This window comes from Lissotriton vulgaris, chromosome 4_1 (assembly GCF_964263255.1).
Source record: "Lissotriton vulgaris chromosome 4_1, aLisVul1.2, whole genome shotgun sequence".
In the NCBI taxonomy this organism is placed as follows: Eukaryota; Metazoa; Chordata; class Amphibia; order Caudata; family Salamandridae; genus Lissotriton; species Lissotriton vulgaris.
Window position 1 is genome coordinate 151,143,892 of NC_141691.1, and position 26,226 is coordinate 151,170,117.

Sequence of the window (26,226 nt, forward strand, 5' to 3'; positions counted from 1 at the left end):
ATGAAGGCCTGCCAAGCCAGGTCCTCCCTGAACCAGGAACAAGCATCCTGGAACTGGTTTTACAGAACCTTTAAATTAAATGCTACTAGTTAACCTTCAGCACTGATTGTCCTTTCAAGGATCCTTTCTGACCATGTCTCAGGTCTGTCATTAAAGGCTGTGTGTGCAGTTTTAAACTGCCATTTCAACATGGCAAAATAAACATAAACTTTTCTTAAAAGGGGGATGGGTGGGCTCAACTGATCAGGAACCTACTCCAGCAGAGGCAAGCAGGGCTCAGACAGGCCCAGTTGCAGGTCTAGTTGCAGGTCTGCTGGGCTGATGCAGGGAGGGTTCTGAAGCTTTTAATGTCCCTGTTGCTCAGAACCGATCAGTCTCTAGACCCTTGGAGTCACTTCAGCCTGGGATGAAGGGTACAGGTCCAGTCTTCCTTTTCAACCAGCATGGCAGCCAAATAGCACTCCTTCTTACTGTAGTGGGAGAAAATTATAGAGGGTTCCATCCCAGAGGTGCTTGGAATTCCCTGCCTCCCTGCCATGGCCCCAGCTTATCTGGGAGCACAAAAGACTAGTATGAAAGCCTTTGTGAGTGTGCTGAGGTAGAGCCTTTGTGAAGTGCAAGTGTGGTAGATGACAGCTTCACCCATGTATAACGTCAGAGATGATCCATCCTAACAACATCTATTCCCCCTATGTCTTACGGTCTAGGAGCAAAACACAAAGAGCAACTGCCGTCTACACACAGTTATGTGACCCAGGAAACAGGCAGCAGGCCCCAAATGGTTGGGAAAAGAAAATGCAATCTTTCGTAAAGTGGCATTTTCAGAAATGTGACATCAAATCCTACTCTATCATTAAAAAGGGTTTTAAATTTATTAGACACCAAACTCGATATTCCTATTTTCTTTCAATGGAAGATATCACATATTAAATGTAATATTGTAACCTAAAGTTATCACATAGGAGAGGTAGGCCTTGCAGTAGTCAAAAATGAACTTGAGAGTTTTTTGCTACCAGGACATGTAACACTTAAACATACATGTCCAACTTTTTAATACACCGCATCTTGCCCTGTTGGCTGTTTGAGCCTTACCTAGGAGTGATTTATATGCATTTAAAAGGAAGTCTTGGGCCTAAAAAAATGTTTATTTTGCCCTGTGGCAATCACAGTTTAAAACTGCACAAACAGACTCCAATGGCAGATATGAGACATGTTTAGAAGGGGTCCTTAAGTGGATGGTACAATCAGTGCTTCATGCACTCTAGCAGCATTTAATTGACCTGCCCTGGGTACATGTAGTACCACTTTACTTGAGAGTTAAAAGAATATTAAATGTATCAATTGGGTGCGGGTCAATATAACCATGTTTAAAGGAGCGAGCTCAAGCATTTTAGTACTGGTGAGCAGTGGTAAAGTGCACAGAGTCCTAAAAGCTAACAAAAGCCGGTTTTGAAAACAGGAGGGTGAAGACAAAAAGTTTGGGGATGACCCCGCAGAGAGGGCCAAGTCCAACAACCGCATATTTGCAGTGATTTTTAAAGTAATGGGTGTTTTATCTATTTACCTTTTCCACAACTTGTAAGTGTTTCTTAATAAGAAAAGTAGCGTTCAGCTCCTGATCTGCTCTGTGGAAAACCGGTCCCCTGAGTTTCAGTCCCACACCTGGTACCACGGGAAGAGTTCAGATCCCGTCAAAGAGAAAAGAAGCACAGCACTTAATAAATGCTGTTCCGCTACTGGTGATTGCTTACCACCACCCTACCGAGTGTTAAGCTCACATGTCCTTTCAGTTCAGACCAGAGCACTCACCTCGGTTAGGCCTAACCCCATAAAATGCATCTCACTCCAACCCTATATTAAAACTCTCTGAATTCCAGTGCCACCTGTTAGCTTTTTTGAAGATCGAGGGAATCCAACACTTGCCTGGCACCACAGACTCCCTAGGACCATGACAAATTGGACCACAGCACACTCTTCCATCAGGCTGCTGGGCTTGGACCTTATGTGAGCCAGTTCAATCCTCTCTCTGCTAGCACCCCTCTCTGGTATTTCTGAGCAGCCAGGTCCCTGTCCTTCTTCCAGAGTCAGGGTATCCTTGCCACAAATCCTCCTGAGTCCCCCATTATCTCTGGCTCTCCTCTGCGGCTCCTCCATGCCAGGAACACCCCCGAGTTTTGCATCCTCATCCCTTCTCTATGGCTCCTCAGTCTCCCTCATTTCCTCGTCTCGTTTGCCCTCTCACATTCTCTTTGTCCTCTTTTACTTTGGCTCCCCGAAGTTCCTGCCTCTTCCTGTCGCGACCATTCTTTTCCATCTAGACCACTCACTTCCTTACTTGTGGGCTGATTCATGGCAGCCATTTTTAATATCCTGGGACCACTTCCTAGTTCCTTGCTGCAGGCCAATTCACCAACTGCGTTTTGTTATATAATTAGTAGTACTACAATAGTATTACTAAACTACTAACAAAATGTATTATTACAACTTAGTAGTAAATGTGGGAGGGACCAGGAGAAGTGGCCGGAAAACGGAGCATACTTACTTCTAAATAGGAGGGGTCTAGAGAAGTTTAGGGAGGGGTTCAGAGAGAAACATGTGAATACTCACAAAAGAGTAAGCCCATTACACCCACCCACGAAAGAGTAAGCCATTGCTATTCACAAACTGCACTTCCAAAGTTACTACAGTCTAGTGTGTGTCCATGGTTATCAAACTAAGGAACTGATCATTCATAAACCAAGAGTGGCCAATCCAGTGCAATTCCAAGGACGCTCTCCAACTTTCTTTCAAGATCTAGCCATGCCCACACTGTATAAAAGAAGAGAGTTTCGTTGTATAACAAATCACTTAAGGGAGCAGGGAATCTCATACTCCTGGGGGCACCCATTCCGGATTATCTTTAAGTATGAAGGAAAACTAAGACAAATTCGCTCCCTGAAAGAGGCCCAGGAAGTCCTAGGGATAAAAGACTCTAATGAGCAGAATCAAGACTCCAAACCCCTGGAGAATCCTGACAAAAGATACTCAAGATTGCAATTTGTCAGGAGGCCAACCTCTAAGCTGAAACCAGACACTGCAATAATCACTAAAAAGAAAGGGAAGGGGTAATTAGCTCACTAATGACTGACCATTTTCCACCTGATATATTTCACTGATGGAGGCAAAAACCAATGTGGGTGGAGCTGGAGGACTTTGTTGACCCCACATTTGGTACATGATGAAGAACTCTGAGACCCCACTTAACCGGACAGGGGATTCAAAACCTACTGGGCCCCCGCTGGCCCAAGACTCCTATGGACTACCCAAAGTTGACAAACTGTGGTCTCCTTATCTTACGTTTGTTCAGAACTTTTTGGAATTGTTCCAGGTTTTGGTATAGTTTTTTTTTTCTCACCCACACCAGTCTCGCACGGTCCTCTCAGACTGGTAGCGTATCACTGCCCCAGCATAGGAACTATTATTCTACTCTCACTAACTCCCTATGGGTAGGAATTTGAAGATTGTGAGTCTTAATGCTAGAGGCGTCAATCACCCGGTAAAACGCACAGCGATTCTTTCGCTGCTCGAAAATTCTGGGGGGTGGTATATGCCATTTGCAGGGAACTCACCTTCTCTCGAGGGACACAGCACACATGCAATCATGTTGCTTTCCCCACCAACTACGGTCCTCAGGTCCAGCAAAAAAAATGGGGTAGCAATATTTTTAAGAGTAAATTTCCCAGGTGCAGTTCTTTCTACAATGGCAGAGATAAAAGAGCATCTACTGGTAGTTAGATTGCAACCAGCAAGAAGCTTTTCCCCTTGAGGCCTTAACAGAGGTTCTAACGTCTCCAGAGGCAGCATCCTGGTGGGTGGAGATTTTAATCTAGTGATGGACACTGCACTTAATCGTTCATGCCAGGGATTGGTAAAAACTGGAGCCTTCTCAACTGATGGCAAATGATGGTTGATAGATAATGGCCTTAAGGATATTTGGCGCCACCTCCACTCAGGGGTACATGACTATATATATTACTCAGCGGCTCATAAAACATACAAACGTTTAGCTCACAATTTAGCCTTGACGGCGCCCATGCATAGATTATTTGACTCATCCATTGAACTCATATCCTTGTAAGACCATGCACTGATTTCAGTTATAATACAAGCAGATATAGGCCAGCCGAACCCCACCAGAAGGCGGTTAAGAGAAACCTTTCTACAGGCTCCGGCGGTCTTGACTGATATAAAAGCAAGATCGAAGGAATACCTGCAGACGAATGATATTGGGAAAGACCACCTTGGAAGCAGTGTGGGAAGCCTTAAAACTGGTAATGAGGGGGGGGGGAATTTATCGCAATTTTGACAGCAGAAAATAAGATTCGCGAGGAGAAACTCCAAAAATTATAACAAGAGGTTAATGAAATGGAGTCTATCCATAAAAGGACTGGGACGCCCGAGAATTTGGAGAAAGCTTGGGAAAAAACGTCTCTGCCTTTTCTGTACTCTATTGCTGTAGCCCTCTGTCACTAGAGATTCCAGGCCTTCTGCCACCCTCACAACCTCGGGGCACTGTTGCTGATTGGCTGTTTGGTGCCAGGCACGGGCGCCTGGGGATCGACATCGCCGCCAATACTGCCATAGCCGCTGTCTGAGCCAGGAACTACCTTTCCCAGCGTTCTGTGCGTCGCGCACGTCGGGCACTGCACCGCCGTGCGCCAGGAGGCGCTCAAAGGGGGACCAGGGCTCCCGGGCCAAGGGTGGGCCCATTAGTGCCCGTCAGGGGCCGGGAGAGGAATAGTAGACCAACAGAAACTTCAGTACATAAATTGACATCAGGAAGTGACAATAGGGAAATGGGGTCACGGGAACAAGTACAGAACAGGGAGGCTTTATGAGGGGAAAAGATACCCTGAATGGAAATAGAATTTCAAATCAATCCGTAAAAGGGCTAGGACCAGATGGAATTAAAAATCCAAAAGACAGCTCTGTGGCTCCAAGTCTTGATGTCATAGGCCTACCGCCTGCCGCATGTCCATATGTCCTAATCTTGTTGGGGTCCCAGTGCTAAAAATAGGACAAAATTATTCATGGATAACCCTACAAAATAAAACAGCAGACTGGCTTACAAAACATAAAAAAATTCAGTCCAAGACATATTAATGAAATCTTGATGGTTCGAAGAGTGGGATGGGTTGGCGACTCTCCTAAAAATATAGACAGAGATTGCATAATAGTAAATTTCCGTTGGCAGCAGCTAGTTAAATTCCTCCTGAATACCAGAGAGGAAACTATTATACAAAATACCAGCATAAGTGCTCTCCCACTTGGGTATTTCTACAAATCTAAGGCCATTAGATCTTGATGACGCCCCAATACTATCTTCGAATAGATTGCAAGTTCTATCCACACTAGACGAAGTAGAATGACAACTAATTGAGGACACCTGTCATAACCTCCATCTAGAAAAAATATAACCAACAGAAATAAGAGAAAAACCCTCACCACTAATATACAGTATTAAGAAGAAGGACTGGGGAAGCGAGTAGATTGTAACACATATAGGTCGTGCATAATTGTTAGGGAGGAGGAGCAAGAGCGGACATCACCAATGTCAGTTAATGCTTCTCTTGATTTAAATAATAGTGATGAAAGGTTAAGCACAATAAACTCAGGAAGAAAATGTGTTGAAGCATTAAGATTAACATCCTGGAATGTAGCAGGGTTAAATAGGAATCTCAGAGACGTAGAATGGATGGAGTATACAGAAAATAGTGACATCTTATTCTTACAAGAGACATGGGCTCTGGATCCCCCGTATATGGTAGGGTACAAGACTTTTAATGTAAAAGCCATCCCTTCACCAAGTTCAAGTTCAAGTTCAGGAATTTGTATAGCGCACTACTCACCTAGAGGGTCTCAAGGCGCTTGAGGGAGGGTGGGTGCATTACTTATCGAAGAGCCAGGTTTTTAAGCTGTTTTCTGAAGGAGAGGTGGTTCTGTGTAAGACGGAGGTGAGTGGGGAGAGAATTCCAGGTTTTGGCCGCTAAGTAGGAGAAGGATCTTCCTGCCATGGTGGATCTATGGTTGCGCGGAATTGCGGCGAGGGCTTGATTGGATGATCGTAGTTGTCGGGTGGGTGTGTATAAGGACAGTCGTGTGTTGAGGCATTCGGGTCCTAGGTCGTAGAGGGCCTTGTGTGCGTGGGTGAGGAGACGGAATGATATTCTCTTGTTGACGGGGAGCCAGTGGAGGTCTTTCAGGTGACTGGAAATGTTAGCTTGACGGGGGATGTCCAGTATGAGTCTGGCTGAGGCGTTTTGGATGCGTTGGCGTTTTTTCTGTAGTTTGGCTGTGGTTCCGGCATAAAGGGTATTTCCATAATCCAGTCGGCTAGTGACCAGTGCGTGGGTGACTGTCTTTCTTGTTTCGGTGGGGATCCAACAGAAGATTTTTTTGAGCATGCGCAGGATGTTGAAGCATGAAGATGAGACGGCGTTGACTTGTCTGGTCATAGAGAGGGAGGAGTCTAGGATGAAGCCCAGGTTACGTGCGTGATCTGTAGGTATGGGTGCTGTACCCAGGGCCGGTGGCCACCATGAGTCATCCCAGGCAGAGGGGGATGATCCTAAGATGAGGACTTCTGTTTTGTCTGAGTTTAGTTTTAAACGGCTGTTCTTCATCCATTCGGCTACTTCTTTCATTCCTTCGTGTAGATTGGTTTTGGCGGTGGTTGGGTCTTTGGTGAGGGAGAGGATCAGCTGGGTGTCGTCTGCGTAGGAGATAATGTTGAGGTTGTGTTGTCGCGCGATGGATGCGAGGGGACTCATGTAAACGTTGAAGAGGCCACCGAAGTCATCTGCCATTAATAAAAAATGGGGTAACAAGAAGAAAATATCACTACAGCACCAATATATCAAAAAGGGGAAAAACAATGTTTAATTCATTGTCTCTAATCACAAAACTGATATTTTTTACAGTTTTATCAATGCTTTCAAATGAAAGGTTGCCCAAAATGAGCGTGCACAAAAAGAGGTGATCAAAAAGGGGGTGCAGTGAATCAAGAAAGAAAAGGAAAATTCAAAGAGATAAACAAGATAATTTTATTAATTTTCTATAATTACGGTTTTACAATTTCCGTAATGCAACAACCTGGCCCACATATAATTTTATTATCAACTAATCTCTTAATCATACAGACATAATAGTCATATTGATTGTGTGCACTTTTTGTAGAGGTTGGGTCCCCTTTTTGATATATTGGTGCTGTAGTGATATTTTCTTCTTGTTACTCTAAGTAACTGAGTTCATTTATGATTTGGGGTGGATATATGAGAAACGCCCCGGAATTTGAAAATGTTTGAATTTGTGCTGATCTACTCGGCTTTCTTAAAGAAATAGGTTCTGGACCATTGTTTACCCTTACCGCATTATACCCAGGTCCTTATCCTTTGGGTTACCCCATTTTTTATTAATGGCAGATGACTTCGGTGGCCTCTGATTTGAATGGGGGGAGGCGGACTCTTTGGGTTCTTCCGGAGAGGAACGAGATGATCCAGTCCAAAGCTTTTCCTTGTATTCCGACGTTGCTGAGGCGTTGTATGAGGGTGCTATTACAGACTGTGTCGAAGGCGGCGGAGAGGTCAAGTAGGATGAGGGCGACTGTTTCTCCGTTGTCCAGTAGCGTTCGAATGTCGTCTGTTGCTGCGATGAGGGCGGTTTCGGTGCTGTGTTTGGCTCAGTAGCCGGACTGTGAGGGGTCGAGGGAGTTGTTGGATTCAAGGAAGGCGGCGAGCTGACTATTGACGGCTTTCTCAATGACTTTAGCAGGGAATGGGAGGAGTGAGATGGGGCGGTAGTTCTTAAGTTCAGAGGGGTCTGCTGTGGGTTTCTTCAGAAGGGCGCTGAGTTCGGCCTGTTTCCAGCTTTCCGGGAAGGTAGCGGAGTTGAGGGAACAGTTGATGACATCGCAGAGATGTGGTGCGATGATGGAGTCTGCTTTGTTGAAGATGTTGTGGGGACATGGGTCGGTTGGTGAACCTGAGTGGATGGAGTTCATCAGGCGGATGGTGTCTTCAGTAGTGATAGGGTTCCAGGCGCAAAGGTTGTGAGAGTGCTGTTTTGGTTCGGGGGTGGGTGGAGTGGTCTGTTCTTCGGACTGGTTTTCAAAGCTGTTATGTATGTCGGCGATTTTGTTGTGGAAGAAAGAGGATAAAGAGTCGCAGAGGTCTTGGGAAGGAGTGATGTCGTTGGTGCCGGTGGTGGGGTTGGTAAATTCTTTGACGATGTTGAATAGTTCCTTGCTGTTGTGGGCGTTGTTGTCGAGTCGATCCTTGAATGCTGATTTCTTGGTGGATCGGATCAATTGGTGGTGTTTGCGGGTGGCGTCCTTGAAGGTGGTCAGGTTGTCAGTGGTTGGGTCTTTTCTCCAGGTTTTCTCGAGGGTACGACATAACTTCTTGGATTTCTTAAGTACGTCGTTGAACCAGGGGGCCTTTTTGTTACCTTGTTTGATCTGGTGGTTTTTCAGGGGTGCTAATTCGTCAGCGCTGTGGGTGATCCATTGTGTGAGTTTGGTGGCAGCTTGGTTTGGGTCCGAAGATATGGCGGGAAGGTTTTGGTTAAGCGATGTGAAGAGTTGGTCAGTGATAATTTTGTTCCAGTTTCTACGAGGAATAGGTTGTGGGGGGTTGTGGGTCGTGGACTTTTTGTAGTAGAAGTGAACGCAGCTGTGGTCCGTCCAATGGAGAGCTGTGGCGTGATCGAAGGAGATGTGTTTGCTGGAGGTGAAGATAGGGTCGAGCGTGTGTCCGGCTAAGTGGGTGGGGGTGTTGACAAGTTGTTTGAGTCCGAGATTGGCCATGTTGTCCAGAAGGGTGTTGGTGTTGCTGTCATTTTTCTTTTCTAGGTGGAAGTTGAGGTCTCCCAGAAGAATGTAGTTCTCGGATGTAAGGGCATGTGGGCTGATGAAGTCAGTGATGTCTCCGTTGAATTGTGTGTGGGTTCCTGGTGGTCTGTAGATGAGGGTGCCTCTAAGTGTGGTTCTGGGGTCGGTGTGGATCTGGAAGTGAAGGTGTTCGGCGGTCGCGAGGTTATCGTCTGAGCTGGTCGTGATTCGGATGGTGTTCTTATGGACGATGGCGATGCCTCTTTCTGTTTGGTTGGTGCGGTCTTTTCGGATGATCTTGTAAGCGTCCGGAATGGCTATGGCGATGTCGGGCGCTGAAGAGGCGTTCATCCATGTTTCTGTAAGGAAGGCGACGTCCGGCGATGCAGTGTCAAGTAGGTCCCAGAGTTCAGTGGCATGTCTGTGGACCGAGCTGGTGTTCAGCAGGATGCACTTCAGGTGGTTAGAGTCGGAGCTGTGTTTGGAGTTAGTGGAATTGGTGTGGTTCCTGATGCAGGTGAACTTGCAGGAGTGGCAGGCGAATGGTCCATGGGTGAGTCCTGGGGTAGCTTTGCAGCATTGTGGTGTGCGACCGGGGTTGAGGGCAAAGAGGGTTGCGGCGTTGTACGTTATGATGGTGGAGAGGGGTTTGCGGGGGCCAGGGGGTCTGGCGCTGGGCGCGGGCCAGGCGCGGACGGGCATAGACGGGCTTACCTTTGGCGCACCTTCGGCGCACATGGGGCGCGACCGCTGCGCGCAAGAGCATCTGTCATATGTGGATAGTGGGGGGGGAGGGGCGAGGGAGGATCAGCTGGGAGGCGGGAGCGGGGCGGAGAGGACGGGCTCCGAGGCACAACAACAACAAAATGGCAACTAAAGTGAAACTGGAAACAGGATGGGGCACACAGAGTAATTGATGATCTTAACCAATCTGAGAAGTAAGCGCTACAAATAACGATGCATAAAAACGAGCAATGCTAATTAGGGTCAAAGCTACACAGCGAGCGTTACAACTGGGCCTGCGCATATGATTCAAAACAGTGCCAAGTCTGGCAAGCGCTATTATTAATTAAAACACTCGATAATGCTTCTAGACGTACAGCGTTATGACAAGCAGTAGCAGCAGACACGAGTAGCACAGAGCAAAGCAACGAGTGCAGCCAACGATACCACTGGAGAGCAGGGAGCGTGGGGAGCGACCGCTTCGGAGAGCGTCGGACGTCAGGGTTTCGGGAGGCCTCACCATATGGATCAGGATAACCCTTAAAATAGAAACTATGGTATTACCCCTATTATCTGAGGATCTGGCTGTTGCAAAAACAAAAAGACAGTGAAAAAATGTCTTACACTTAATCAACGTATATAACAGGCCAAGCCCAAATACAAAGGAATCAATAACAATAAATCATTTGGATACCTTTTTGAACTCAGTAGCGCCGGATGCAATGATAATCGTTGGAGGTGACCTTAACTGTAAGTTCGAACCTGTAGTGGGGTTCGGCAATCTATTTGAAGATGAGGACACCGCCCAATATATCCCTGCCTTACAAAGCAGCCCGCTAGTGTCCTACACTATAGCAGTTGCTCACATAATGAAACTAACGACAGAACATCGGCTTAGAGCCTGTAATGGCCGTTTATCTTCAGATAAACCTAATATTCCTTCCTTTTGTAGAGGTATTTATAGGAGCTGTATTGATTATATAATAGCATCTGTTAATTTCTGGCCAAACATATTAGACATGAAAGTAGATGTAAGATCTGATAGTGACCACCGACCCTTGCATTTGTCAATAAAACCAGACCTTTTTATTGGCAGTTTCCAGAACAAAGGGGAAATAATGATTTCTCCTGATAGTAGTATAGTGAGTAATAACCGTAGTGCCATAAAGTGGCCAAATATATTAGGTAAGGAAGAATCCATGAAGCAAATATACAATGTTTTTTCTGATATTATGCAGTCACATTTAGATGTTTCAGAAGTGGAATTCCGGATAATGGCCGCACATCTCCAGTTGCAGGAGGCACTGGTACCAATACTAAGTAAACTACCGGGAGAACAATCGAGAGTAGGAACTGGAGTAAAACCAGGTGCTAATTTGTGGTACAATAAGGAGTGGCGAGAGGCAAAAGCCGATCTCCTACTGGCAATAAAAAAGAATAACGTAATAGACACAAGGGAGAAATGAACTAAATATAAGCAAATTTTAAAACAAGCAAAAAAAGAGTAGGACGACAACACCTGGACAGAGTTAATTGAAGCGACTAAATCTAAAGACCAAGAAGGGTTTTGGCGTATAATAGCTAAGGGTAGCAAGACAAGTAGGGATGTCAAGGACCTCTTTTTAGATCCAAAGACGTGGGAGGAGCACTTTTCTAAACTATATGCTGACAACCAAATAGTGGAACTACCCTGCCCTATAACAGTGGTCCCTAGCTCAAATATAAATACCTTGCATTTTAGCATGGAAGAAACACTCCTAGCAATTATTGCAGTTAAACCAGGTAAAGCCCCAGGGCCTGACAAAATCCCGGGGGACTTATTAAAACATGATGATAGTGTCTGGGGCCCTTACATTAACCATCTTTGTAATGCAATTGCGGGTGGTTCGCCGATACCGGAAACATGGAAAGGGGCGGAAATTGTTACTATTTTTAAAAAAGGTAATCGTGCTGATCCTGGAAAATACCGTCCAATCAGTTTAATTGATTTTTTACAAAAAATGTATTCTAGACATATTTTAAGGAGATTAAACGATTGGCTTGATGAAAATAAGGTGATCTCAAAATTCCAGGCGGGATTTAGAATAAAAGCGAGTACAATTGATCAAGTTTTTAGATTTCTATGCTTATGCTGGAAAAATATAAATATAAAAAAGGGCCATTTATATATAGCTTTAATAGACCTTAATGCCGCTTTCGATCTTGTGCCTCGGAATCTGCTTTGGGAATCTCTAAAACTACAGGGTGTTCCCACTGAGCTATTGAAGCAAATAATAAGATTACACGAGTACAACTTCGCTAAAGTTAGATGGGGCCCGAAGGGTGAATTAACAGAGGCAATTCCAGTTAGATTGGGTGTACGTCAAGGGTGTGTGCTGGAACCCACCCTATTTTCTCTTTATGTTAACGACATCCCGAGCTATCTATTGGGCTGTTCACATGACTCTCCTAAGTTGGGCGAGGAACCAATGTCAGCCCTTTTATTTGCCAACGATACTATCTTGATATCCCAAACCCCCAAAGGTCTACAATCTTTATTGAATCTCCTTGATATATACTGTAATGAAAAGGGCCTTGAAATAAACTCTGGCAAAACAAAGTACATGGCTATAAACCCATACAAGTCCTTCAAGCAGAATCTATCTATTAGAGGCCAAAAGCTAGAGTATGTACACTGTTTTAATTATTTAGGGATAATGTTGGATGCAAAGCTGTCTTGGAAACAGTAGCTGGAAAAAAATAAAATTGCCCAACTTCAAAACTCGTTCCCAATAATAAAGATGCATGCGAGTAGCATCTCAAAAGCAAGGACTCCTGCCCTGGAGGCGTATAAATACAAAGTACAAGCAGCTTCATTATACGGTGCCGAAATCTGGGGACCGCATTGCAAAAAGACCTTTAAACCGAGCGAAAACAAGTTCTTCAGGAGGGTCCTGGGGTTGCCAGTAAGAACACCATTAATACCCATCCTGATGGATCTAAACGTTAAACGTATGGAACACCACGCAGTACTACAACCACTATTATTTTGGGTGCGACTTTGGTCAACTCCCGAATTGACCAGTTATAAAGAGGGTCTCAAAGAGATCTTAGAAATTGATAAAGGTACTCCGGTGATAAAACACGTTTCCTTCTGGTTCGAGGAATTAAGTCTCAAACATTTTTGGGAAGCACCAACGCAATTAACTGGGTGTAGCAAAACATTGCTAAAAGCAACTTTTTGGATTTATATCCAAAATAACCTGTTGTATAGCGCAGGTAATGGTATATTGACATCAAAGTTTCTTCTACACAAGGGAATAGCCAGCTTTGAAATATTCATGGACGATATATGTCCTCCACTGGCTAAAGGCCTATATATGAAGTTTAGGTACGGTGTACTAAACATTAATGCGAATACATCAAACTGGGCAGTAAATAGGAACAAAAACAATAATGAATGGTGCAAATTCTGTAAAAATGCTTCAAAGGAGAACGAGTTGCATGTTTTATTCTTCTTCCGTGCATATGGCAAAGCGAGGAATAAATGGATTAAACCAATTTGCCATATTTTGAATATTAGAACTTGCACTGTAGCAGAAAGAATATTGAAAACAGATACATCCCAGAAAATTGTTTTAGTATCAGTAGGTTTTTATTCAATGTGAGTCCCATAAGAGCTAAAGCGGGACTGACATTCTAAGTATGTGTAAGTTACCTAAGGCTCACATGCTAATAACTAATGGTGGAAAAGAATAGAGTACAAAGATAATGATTTTATCATAAAATGTACTATTCTATGTGTTTATAAGCCTAAATTCATGGCCCAAACTGTAACAAATAAATTGTCGGAACTGTGTGGGATTGTTAGAAATAATATGCCTTGTAGAATTATGTTTTTATTGATTGAATGAATTACTTTGTAAGGTCTTAAGTCTAGATTTTTTTTTTTCAAAACCGTTTTTATTGAGAGTTCGATCAAGGTTCAGGACAGCCCTCCACAGTCAGGAGGAGACTGCCAACAACACACACAGATAAAAGCATGGCAGTGAACTCAGAGTTTTACGAAAAGCACACCCCAATTCCCTCCCGACCCACCCATCCCCAACAACACCCCCCCAACGCCCCCCCAGCTACCCACCCCTTATCCCACCCTAACCCAGTGCACGTGATCACAGGTCAGCAACATGAGATGGAAATCAGAGTCAGAGTCGGCTAATAGCCTAGGGCCCGGGATCCACATCAAGGGCCAGTACATCATCAATATCAGCTGGGGGATCGAGGTCCAGACCCCTGTAGTCTGCCCACCGCTTCCAGATCTTGTAGTGTTTCCGGGGGCACCCCCTGGCCTCAAATACGGGTAATTCTAGACCCATTAGAAAGTCCAATCCCGCCTTCCACGCACTCAGGGGGGGGGCACGTTCGCTCTTCCATGCTTGGGCCAGATCACGTTTGGCCACCACTAGCCCCAACAGCAGTAGGTGTCGTTTGTAAGTGTTACCCCCAACATTTTCCAGAATATGAAGGAGACCCAGCCTAGGGGTACGGGGAATGTCCCACCCCAATACCTCTGACAGGCAGTCCCACACCCCCGCCCAGAATCGGGTCAGCCTCTCACAGGACCATACCGTATGGAAAAGCGTCCCCCTCTCAGCACCACACCTCAGACATTCAGGGGCAGCTATGAGGCCCGCTCGCCACAGCCGCTCCCTAGTATAATAGGCCCTATGAAGGTACTTGAATTGAATAAACCTAAGACGGACGGCTATAGCTGCGCCACGGGGGGATTCGAGGGCCTCACGCCAATCATCGTCATCCAAGGGGCCAACATCATTCTCCCAGGAGGCCTTCAATGTCGAGAGGGAGGGGGAGCAGTGTATGACCAGGGAGCGGTATATCTGAGAGACTTTCTTGTCGCCCAGGTCGCCCATAAACAGTTTAGCCTCAATAGGACTAAAGTCGGGGAGCTGCTCCAACCCCACCAGGCTGGGGCCAAGGGCATGGCGGAACTGAAGGTAGCGAAAGAATTGGGACCTAGACAGACTATATTCGGAACTAAGGTCCTGAAAGGACTTAAGTGTAGTTCCGTTGAGAACATTACCGAGGGACGAGATCCCGATCGCGTCCCAGTTGCCAAACCCGGACAAGGAGGCCAGCGCCGGTAGTAGGCCGTTATGCCACAGCGGCGTCTCGGCCGTCAGCCTGCCCCACCACCCCATACGGTGCAGAGCCTGCCGCCAGATCGCGAAGACCACCTGAGTGACCCTTGGCAAAGCCCTCCTCCGCCTGGCCGAGTACAGCAGGGTGTGGAGTGTGGCACCTCCCATCAATGAGTGTTCCAGTGCATAGGCCGGATCGCTACGGTCCCCATACCACCACTCGTTGAGCACTAGAAGATGGGAGGCCTGGTAATACGATAGCAGATCCGCGGACGCCAAGCCGCCACAGTAGGTAGAGAGAAAGCAGGTACGCAGTGCCACCCTAGAAGCACCCCCGGCCCACAGAAATCTGCCCAGTACCGAGTTGACACCACAGAACCATTGCGGGTCGATTTTATATGGGTGATTCTGTAGTTGGTAGAGGAGCCGAGGCAGGGCCACCATTTTGAATATGGCCGACCGGCCATAGATATTAAGGGGCATACGCGTCCAGGTCTTAACGTCAATCTGGACCCTGTCCCACACCGGCTGGACGTTCCGATCCCACGCCACGGTAGTCGAGGCCGAGAGGAAAACGCCCAGGTACTTCATGCCATCGACCGCCACCTGAAGGGACGCAGCCCACTGGCAGCTCACCGAGGCCCCCCCCAGTACCCACAGGGTTGACTTGCGAGGGTTAAGAAAGAGCCCCGACGCCAGACCGAACTCCCGCATTATCTCAAGGCCCTGTACGGTGTAGATCAGTCATAAAGAAGAGCACGTCATCCGCATACAGGGCAATGCGGTCCGAATGTCCCGTACCCCACACGAAACCCCGATAGAGCGCGTCCTGGCGCACTCGGGCGGCCATAGGCTCCATAGCCAGCGCGAAGAGGTACGGGGAGAGGGGGCACCCCTGACGAGTGCCCCTGGCCACAGGAAACCGCGCAGAAATCGCCCCAGATACGCGCACCGAAGCGGTGATATTAGTATATAGCAGTTTCACATAAGAGATGAAAACAGGACCCAAGTTCAGTAGTGGCAGAAGGGCAAGGAGGTAGGTCTAGCTGACCGAGTTAAAGGCACTATCTATGTCAGCCAACAACAGCGCCGCCTGGTCCCCAGTTGTCCCGATCGCGTCAATCGCCGCCTGCGCCCGCCGAATGTTGTGTTGCGTCGCCCGGTGCGGCATAAATCCCGCCTGGTCCGGGTGAACAAGGGCCGAGATGTGGGGAAGCAGGCGATTCGCAAGCGCCTTGGCCAGGAGTTTGGCTTCAAAATTAATAAGGGAGATGGGGCGGTACGACTCGTGGCGCTCGGGGGGTCTGCCCGGCTTTTGAAACACCACGATTTCGGCGTGACGCCAGTCCGGGGGGAGGCTACCCCGCTCCCGAGCTAGGTCCAGTGCCCGCCTGTAATGTGGCCCAAGCTGCAGGTGGAATTTCCGGTAGAATTCACTGGGGAACCCGCTGGGCCCAGGTGCTTTACCCGCATTAAGTTGACCCAGTGCGTCACCCAATTCTTCAGCTGTCAGAGGGAGATCCAGGGCATCACGGACCTCATCAGGTACCACTTGTGGGCGGACCGCTGTGAGGTAAGCCTCAATGCAGTCGGGGGAGAGGCTCTCACAAGAGGTATACTGATGCTCGTAGTAGCGCGCAAAGCTCGCTGCAAGGATCGAGGGGTCCGTAATTACTACCCCCGCATCGTCGATCAGCCCCGGCAGGGTGATCGGCTGGAAAGTCTGCTGACACAACCGGTGGAGCATGGTGCAAGACTTGTCGCCCCATTGGTACACTCTACTACGTGTAGCCAGCCACGCCTGGCGGGCCTCATCCAACAAGACCGAGGAGTAAGACTGTTGCGCTTGTAAAAGCCGCCGCAGCGTCACATCATCGGCCGCCTCCCTGTGTCGTGCCTCCCGCCTTTCCACACGTTCCGCCGCAGTAGCAACACTTTCTTGTCGGGTCCGGCGAGCAGAAGCACACCAGGCAATATCGACAGTCCTCAGGGCAGGTTTCATGGCCTCCCATACCGTCACCGCATCAGCCCCCTCGGTTAGATTGTCCTGCCAATAGTGGGCGATCGCACTGCGCAGATGCCGGGAGTAGCCCGGTTGCTGCAGGTGCCATGTAGACATCCGCCATCTGAACGGTTGGCGCGCTTTACAAAGGTCAATCTGAACCGCCACAGGGGAGTGGTCGGATAGCCCGCGAGGCCGGATCGCCGCCCCCTTTACCCTGTCAAGGAAGGCCCCCGGTACAAACACACAATCTAAGCGCGAGAGGGAGCCATGCACAGCAGACACATAGGTGTATTCTCGTCGCTCTGCATGAAGATGCCTCCACACATCCACCCATCCAAGACCATCAATCATTGCACTCAGCTTTGTAGGAGAGGCCGCAGCCGCGACCCCTCGCCCCCTCTTCCTGTCTAAAGTCATATCCAACACATCGTTCCAGTCACCACCAATCACAGCCAGGGAACGGGGAAGCTCGGCCAACAAGGCAAACAGTCGCTCCGCAAGGGCCCACTGCAGCGGGGGAGGGGCATACACACTACCAAAGATTACAGGCTCCACACCAATCTTGACCTGCACAAACACAAACCGGCCCTGAGGATCGAGCCATTGACGCTCATGAGTATAGGCTAATCGTTTGTGGACCAGGATGGCCACCCCCCTCGAGCACCTAGCAAACCCGGCATGAAACACCTGGTGGAAGCCAAACCTCTGCAGGCTCAGTGCTTTAGTACCCAGCATGTGCGTTTCCTGGAGAAGGAGCACATCAGCCAAGTCCCTTTTTGCCCAGCGAAGCACATCCCCCCGTATGATCTTGTCCAGGAGCCCCCGGACATTCCAGCTCAATATACGCATAAGAGTACCAGACGGCACAAGTCGTGGAGCATCAGCCATTGTCACGATGGGTCTGTTCCCGCAATCCCCGTAGCCCAACCCAGACTCCCAGCCCTCCAGCTGCCAACATCATACGAAACACGTGCACCCCAAAGAACACAACCCCAACCCCCGCTACCCCGCTAACCCCAACCCAACCCATCAGTAATGCGGGCGACTGCGTTGCAAAGGTCCTGGCGCAGAAGCATCACATCGGCACCCACCGCACCAATCTTTGCATCTAACATGTCGCGGGACTGGGTAATGGCCGTCAACAGCGCCGCGTTGTCCGGTCCAGCACTCTGGCCCCCACCAGCCGCTCCAGCACTTCCACCAGGGCCGGTGAATTTGTCGATGGGCCCAGTCTTTGTGGCAGCCGCGCCCCTGGTCATGGCGGCGGCAAAAACAACCGGTTAGTAGCACGCACCTGTAGGGGGTCGCACCGCTTGAAAGTCCTTCACTCAGGCCCCAGCCGGGGCGCCCGGAGCACACCAGTCTACTCCGGATCCACCCGTCGCCGAGCCGCCGGTCATAGGTAGGTACCCAGGTAGCGCGGCCCCGCTAGATCCCAGCGTGTGTAAGCGCCACTCGGGGCACCTCTCCCAAGATGTCCGCCTCCTCCACTCGGTGCCAGTGCAACCAGCAAGCCCCAATAAGGTCAGATTGTCCAGGGCCCGCAGCAACCTCCCCGGGCACAGCGTCTTGCAACTGCTCCTGCAACGCGGTATAGGGGGAGGGGGGCCACACTCACAGGTCGATGGCTCCCAATGCGGGCCGGCGCCCGGTCCGCACCGGGCCCACCGGCACTCCTGGCTCGTCACGGGCACTGGCCGCCCCAGTCCGATCCACCTCGGTCCGCGAGGGCGGAGGGTGCAGCGCTCGCCGATGGCAGGGCGCAGCGGTCAGCTGCAGTGGAGGATGCCGCGCCCGCCGGCAGCGGAAAGCGCCGTGTCCCCAAAGGTGGAGGGCGCTGCAGACAGCAACAGCGGAGGGTCCCAGGATCGGCGAGGATAACCACGAGCGGGGGCCGCCAAACTCGAGGCCCCGGCTCTGCCAAGGTCAGGTAGGCCGCAGCTCCACCGAAGCCCCCCACAGGCACGGGCCCCCACTGCTGGCAATGTGGGGAGAGATAGGGCACTCCGCGATGGGCCGCTGGCAATAGGTAGCCCTGGAACGCCGCCAGGGAGCGGCACCACTGGCCCCGGGTCGAGCCTTCCGGCCCGGGCACGCCAAAATTGAGGTCCCGGCCTGTCCGACGGGCACCAGGCCGCTCGCTGCACCCACTCACCTCTCCGCCCCAGATGGTCTCTGCGCGTTGTCCCGGGCACCGGACGGCTCCCAGTGTCGTCCGCCAAGGTCACCTCGGTCGTGGAACACTCTTCGGGTTCAGGGGCCAGGATAATGCAAGGATAAATGTCGGGCCGGCGGGAGCTCTAGCAAGCCACGCCGCCATGATCGCCCGCTAAGCCACGTCCCCCCCTTAAGTCTAGATTTTAATTATTTAAATATTTTTAACAGGATTTTTTTGGTTGGTGTGTAAATGTACTATTGACCAGGATTGCCTTTTGTACTCTAAATAGAGTTTCTCCTTTCTATTTTTCTTTTTCTTTTAATGTAAAGGCCCTTATGCTGCTTATGTATTGTACTTGCACTTTATTGACTACTATACTCTTATAGCTGAGTGATACTGGAGTACCTTAATAGCCTTTTGTTGCTTACATATTGCATATACACTTTACTGAACTCGATCTGAATGGGGAGGCCATATTCCCTGTTTATTTGTTTTTGTGCGCCACTTGACCATTATATGATATTCAATGATAGCAAGGGCTGCACATACTACTGTAGCGATACTGCATGACCCTTGGTTAATTAATGGACTGTGCTGAAGTAGCTCTGTTGTAACACAATGCAAGGCTTGCTCAAAGACATCACTCATGACTTGCAATTGCACGCTAGCCCAACAACCAGGCACCATTAGCATTCTAAATTTTGATGAGACGAAGCACCCACCTCTGATCGGTCACTGTATTGCTTAAGCCTCGAAAACCCCACTGTCCCAAACACTGAACATGTGGTAGTGATGAGCAGCACCACCCTACATCACAAAAAGTGGCACACACTATTAGCTTCTTCTGATTGGCTCTGTATGTAGTAATTGTATAACTTGTGCAGTCTGATGATGGACATGTGATGTATTAAACCATAGTTGCTGAGAAATTCTCTTGTACTTGTGATTTTATTGGACATGTACTGAAACACCTTTTTTGTGGTTTGCAGGAACTAAAGGTTGTGCTGATCTTCTGCATTTTGGGCATTTGGTTCCTCTGCCAGCTGTCCACGTGTCACTTTGATATATCTTTCTTTCTTCATATGAAGTGACACAGTCTTTATTATTTCATGTACACTTCTACACTAGAGTAAATACTGAAATACTTTTAGACTGGAGCTACGGGTAACTTCCTAGATATCTCTTTAGCGAAAGAGCTGGTAATTCCCATAATAGCTAAGGAAATCCCTGTGTCAGAGTGAACTATAGACAGAAGTGAGCTGTCAGCCAGGTCCATAGTACATTCCTCTTAGGTGATGGCATTGATCATACAAAGTGCACATTTTGAAAAACTACAATTGGATTTAATTCATGTTCTTTAATTTAAAGCCATGTTGGGAATACCATAGCTGCAAAGACACAACCCCAACATTAACTGGTCCACGCATCAGTTATTGACACAATCATCATTCTGTAAAAAACATTGTTTGAAGAAGCCTGTTATAATGTCTAGTATTTCTGTTCCAAAAATTCCTCCCTGTTCTGAGGATTATTCTGATGTCTTTCATAAAACTAAAGCAACCACTCCTTCTCCATATAGACTCTTTGATTGTCAAATTTATCTGCACCCTGAGTTTCAAATTCCGGTTAGTCGCATATATGCTTCAACTGAGAAAGAGAACGCACAATTGCGGAAATATTTGGATGACATGTAGGCAATTGGGTTCATTCGACCGTCACATCCGCCTACTTCTTCACCTTCATTTTTTCCCCCCAAAAAGGGGGGGAGGTTGGGGGAGTTAAGATTATGCATTGACTATCGAGCCTTGGTTCATATAACAGTGAAGAATATATACCTGTTGCCTACCCTAATTGATCAAGTGAAAACAGCTATTTTTACAAAACTGGAGCTTGAGCTTTTCATCTGGTCAGAGTCTGAGAGGGTGATGAGTTGAAAACAGCGGTTTGAACTAAGGGGGTCATTAGGATGGCGGGCAGACTTTGCCCGCCCGCCATCCTCCCGGGGATTGGGACTGCCCGCCAGAAGGGCGGGGGTCCCGCGGGGGTAATTAGGATGCACCCGCCACAGTAGCTGGCGCCTCCCGCATTTTTAACATTGAGGTAGGCGGTACTAAAAGCACCGCCTGCTGATATGTTAAAAATGCATGGCATGCATTTGCATACACCGCGCGGTGCCTGCCGCATTGTGTATGCAAATGCAGGGGGGTACCACAGGTACTCCCCATGTGCACCCCCCACCTCGCCTTCACCATGGGGGCCACCGAAAGGCATCTCCCACAGCCCATCGTAATATGGCTGGCGGTGACTGATAGACACCGCCACCATATAAACCCTTTTTAGCGTTTCCATCCGACGCAGTCCCGCCCGCCATAGTAATATGGCGGGGGGAAATGGGTGATGGGCGCGCAAGAATGTCGGGCGGATCACCACCGCCCGCATGGCGGTGGCGATCCGCCCGACATCCTAATGGGCCCCTAAGTTTGGGTTCTGTTCTACAAATACCTCATCATGCCTTTCCGACTAGCAATGCTACTGCAGAATTCCAGTATTTTATCTATGAAGTCTTACAGGATATGCTTGACTTATTTGCAATCTATTTTACAACTTTGTGAGTATTTGAAGGTATTGTGTCCACATAGCGCGATCTACACCGCAAGGTTGCATGGGCCACTGGGCGCCTATTGCTTCAAGCGGGGTCGCCATTTTGCAGGTCAGCGCACTAGCTTTCAGCACGCTGGGGGATTAAAAGGCACTAGGCTGCGAATACGCAGGGCTGCCTGACTAGGTTCAAGCTGTGTTCAACGCTCGCCAGTTCATACGCTGCTCACTAAGGTCTCCTACCGATTTTATGCTTATTTAATTCTGTTTTAGCACTGTATTTTAAAACTTTGTGAGTATTTGAAAGTATTCTTTCCACATAGCTCGATCTATGCTGCAAGGTTGCACCAGCCACAGGGCTCCTGGTGCTTTGAGCGGAACCGTTATTTTGGAGGTCAGTGCACTAGCTTTCAGCACGCTGGGGGGTTGAAAGGCATGATGTTGCGAACGCGCGCAGCGGGTGTGCCTAAGGCCAACCAGTCTGCGTCCGTCCGTGCTCGTTCCGGGCTCAGGGCCTCTCCCCCTGGCTTAGGACCTCTCCCTATTAAGGCTGACCTACACCAGGGAGGACCTTACCAAACGGAACCTTAGTGCGGGAAATGCCAGGTGTCCTTGTATACCTCTTGAAGGAATATCCAAACGCCTCAGAATTATTTGCCCCTCTTGAAACACACGTTTAACTCACAGTCTAGACCTACATGTCTCAGGCACTAGCGACAGAATAGGTAAGAGGGACGACAATAAGACCGTCCCATCACCTCTTAGAGGCATGCTGTTAAATGCTAGATCATTAATCAAACATAGCAAGGAATGTGCTCAGCTCATCAGAGAACAAGACATTAAGTTGGCCCTCATTACTGAGTCTTGGACAGATCAGGCCTCCGGACCTGATCTAGCTAACGCTACCCCACCAGGATTTCACTGTCATAATTTGGAAAGACGTCACGGACGAGGTGGAGGTCTAGCAGTTAACTACCACCACTAACTGGAACTTATATTTCACAATGCTTCAAATGACGCTTGTGAGGCTCTTTCTTTTAGCCTTCACACATCACACCATAGCACCCTAAAGGGGATACTTCTTTATTGCCCTCCGGGGCCAAGGGGTGGTTTCCTAGAACAGCTGGGGTCACTGCTAGGAGATGGGTTATGCACAGACTCCTTTTCCGTGGTAGGGGATTTCAACTTCCATCTGGAGGATATATCCAATCCAGACACCATCGCTCTAGGGCAGATGATGGAGGCAGGTGAACTTAAACAATTGATTTAAGGACCAACTCACAACAAGGTGCATACCTTAGACGGTATATACTCCAATAATCCCACACTGGCAGTCATCTCGGTAGTCCCTCTGGTATGGTCCGTTCACAGCGTCATTGTTTTTGAGGTTACAGAACCCTTAGGTCATAAACTTAAACCTGATCACACTGGGAATATTGGGAAAAGAGTTTGGAAAAACGTTAACTGTAAAGAGCTAGGGAAAGCATTAAATAAAACCAGGTGCCCCCTCCCCACAAAGGTTGAAGAGGCTGCCTCTGGAATGGCTAGAGGAAGCCTGCAACAAACTCGCCCCGATTTAATAATAGAGCTCTAAAAGTACAACACCGTTGGCCCTATGGTTCTCAGAAGAACTAAAAACTCTAAAACAGTCCTGCAAACATCTGGAAAGGGCGTAATCGAAAGGCATATACCAGCAGGGATAAGAATAACTACGAACAGAGTCTCAGCCAGTATAAAGAGAAACTGTTGGAAACCAAAAAGACGTACTACATAGAACAAATCCCTCAGGCCAAATCTCACCCTAAGGTACTTTTCAAAACTATCTCCAAACTTGCGGCCCCAGAGGCTCCCAAGAGCCTAAGCAGCCCAGAGCTGTGCAAAACATTAGCCAATTTCTTCCAACAAAAAGTAGAAACTATATTCTCCACTTTTAACCTAGCACAAAAGGAAATAAGAATGCCTCTAGGTATGGGACCAAACACACCTGTGTTAGCCAATTTTTCTTCGCTAGAAACACCTGGGGCCATATGTAGGTAGCCAAATACTGGTCGAAATTCGGTAATTTTGACGTTACCAACCATATTTAGGTATTTAGGCATTTGATATGTAGGAGGCCAAAAATAAGGATTCAGTAATTATGAATCGGTAAGTACTGATTCATCATTACCATATCCGAAATTACTGAATTGCTAATTACCGAATTCATATTTACCGAATCAGTAATTACAGCATTCATATTTACCGAATCGGTAAATAAGAAACGGAAAATATGAGAATAGAGATGTAGGTAACTTCTAAAATACCGAATTACATGAAATTCGGTATTTAAGAGTCGGTAATTACCATGGATTGAAAACAGGTGGTAACCAGGTGCAGGCCATAAAATAGGCCCCAAAATGCAACAATGTGACCAGAATGGCGGCATTCCATGTGATAGCAAGACGGCTACGGCTACTGGCAGCAGGAAAGAGGATCTGGAGACGGGAGGAGCAAGTCTACAGACAGAGGATCACAATCTTTCAACTTACTGAGGCAGAGATCCATGAAAGGTACAGGCTACGCCCCCACACCATCCTGGACCTGATAAGGGACCTGCAACCACTCCAAGAGCACCCAACATCAAGGGCGCACACCATACCACCACATGTTCAGGTGCTCTGTAGCCTACTGACTGTGTGTCAAAAAGAAATTCCCTTTGGGCACCTTAATGAAAACAAACTAACTTATACGGACAAATTACACATCAGTTCTTCAGACATAAAAACATATCACTCTAAACAATGCAATGATTAACTAAATTCTGTAAGGACAAATAAATTCAGTATGCACAGTTTATTTATATATTTAAAAAACGATTTAAAAACACATTAAAAAAGTATATACAATAAGGGAAAACAGAAAATATACAAAGGAACAAATCATATACATGAATTCATCCAATTAATTCCTAAGGCTAATAAGGGAGGTACAAATAAGGTATATTCAGCAACAATCAGAATACTCCTTGATCAATATGTATTGTACTTTTCCCTTAGTTCGCAACGCGTTTCGACGGACATCTAACATATAGCCGCCTTCATCAGGAAAATATTAGCTGTCTTCCCAAGATGTCTGAAATTCAAATAAAATATGCCTTAGATTCTATATACACTATGACATAATCAAATAATAAACCTGTACATAATGCTGAAACCAGCTGAAAAAACAGAATAAATGTCACATAGCTATTGCTCCAAAGAATCCACATCACATCGTAACATACAAATCAAATACTGACATATAACAGTTTTATTCATACAAACATTACGAATACTTATACATACACAAGAAAACTTTTTTCCTGGTCCACTAAATGAATCCTATTCATATTAGTAACTGTGAACATACAGCTCATAGTTGTGTAAACCTGACATTGGTTGGTTGTACATGATAAGGTCAAGCAGGTATTTCAGTCATTTTAATTTGCAAAAAATCAGAGTGACCATTTCCGTAAACAAGTATGATTCAATTTCCATTTTCACATTTCATTAGCTTTCCATTAGTCAAAAAGGCATATTAAGCTGTTGATCTTTGTAATTCCAAATAGTTCATACTGGCTAGTGATTAGTGACAAGAAGCTAACATCACCTTGGTAACCCAGTTCAGTAGTGCCTAATGGCCATTAGCAATTACTAACCTTTAAGGGAAAGCCTGCCTTCTAGGTAGGGGATTGACGCCTCCTTCCTCTCGAGCAGAGTCAAATTTTCCAGAGCTGACGGTATTTACATGGGCAACAGCTAAATCGCTGTAACACAGTAAAGAAGGACAGAGATATATATTTTTTTATTAGGCCATATCCAGAATTTTTTTTTAGTAAGGCTATCTAAACCTATGCCTTATTTTCAATCTAGTCCACTGACTATTTATTGTCGGCCAAAACGGTACTAGTAACAATGGCCATGCAGAGCAGAATTTTAATAATGTACTACATTGTCACAAATGCCGCTATATCTACACATGCATAGATGTAATACTTACATTCTTTTTATTTATGGATTTCGGACACCCGAAAACGGATACAGTTGGTCCTTTCGGAGCAAAATAAAAGAGTAAGCCCTGCAAGACAAATAAATCTCTGTGTGTCTCTGTCAACCGACTTATCTATAGGTTATCTTATTCTTCCACTATAGTAGTATTTCTCAGTGCTAGATACTCACTTAAAAATTTTTTGCTTTTAATTCAAATAGCACGCGGTAAAGAATCAAGGTCGCAGGTATTCGATACTCGTAGTATACTAATGGATTGAAGAAAAATAAATAAGAAATGTCCATTAGAATTGCCGATCTCAAAACCTACGGACTCTCAGTGGATCCCAATAAAGCTATACTTACACTTTTCTTTGATAAAGCACACTAAGGGCCTGAGAGCTATCTCCAGTCTCTTCAGTCTCTAAATCTGTAACGCCTCTGTGAAAAGAGAATTACCGATTTAGATATAAAGAATGGGCCATCCCGAAGTTCCTTACTACCGCCTAATAGCAAGCAAACATACCTTGAATTCTAATGCGTTGTACGTCCCGCGTGCAGTTCCGGTTGATTTCAATAAAAACACGGTGTGAAGCGGCTACGTAGTTTATATACTCAAAAGTACGCGCCATCTCCTCCCATAGAGTGACGTGATGTTCAATAAGAAGGGATGATGGACAATACCGCTAGACATAGAAATAGGACAGGATCACGAGTCCATTGCGACCGGAAGG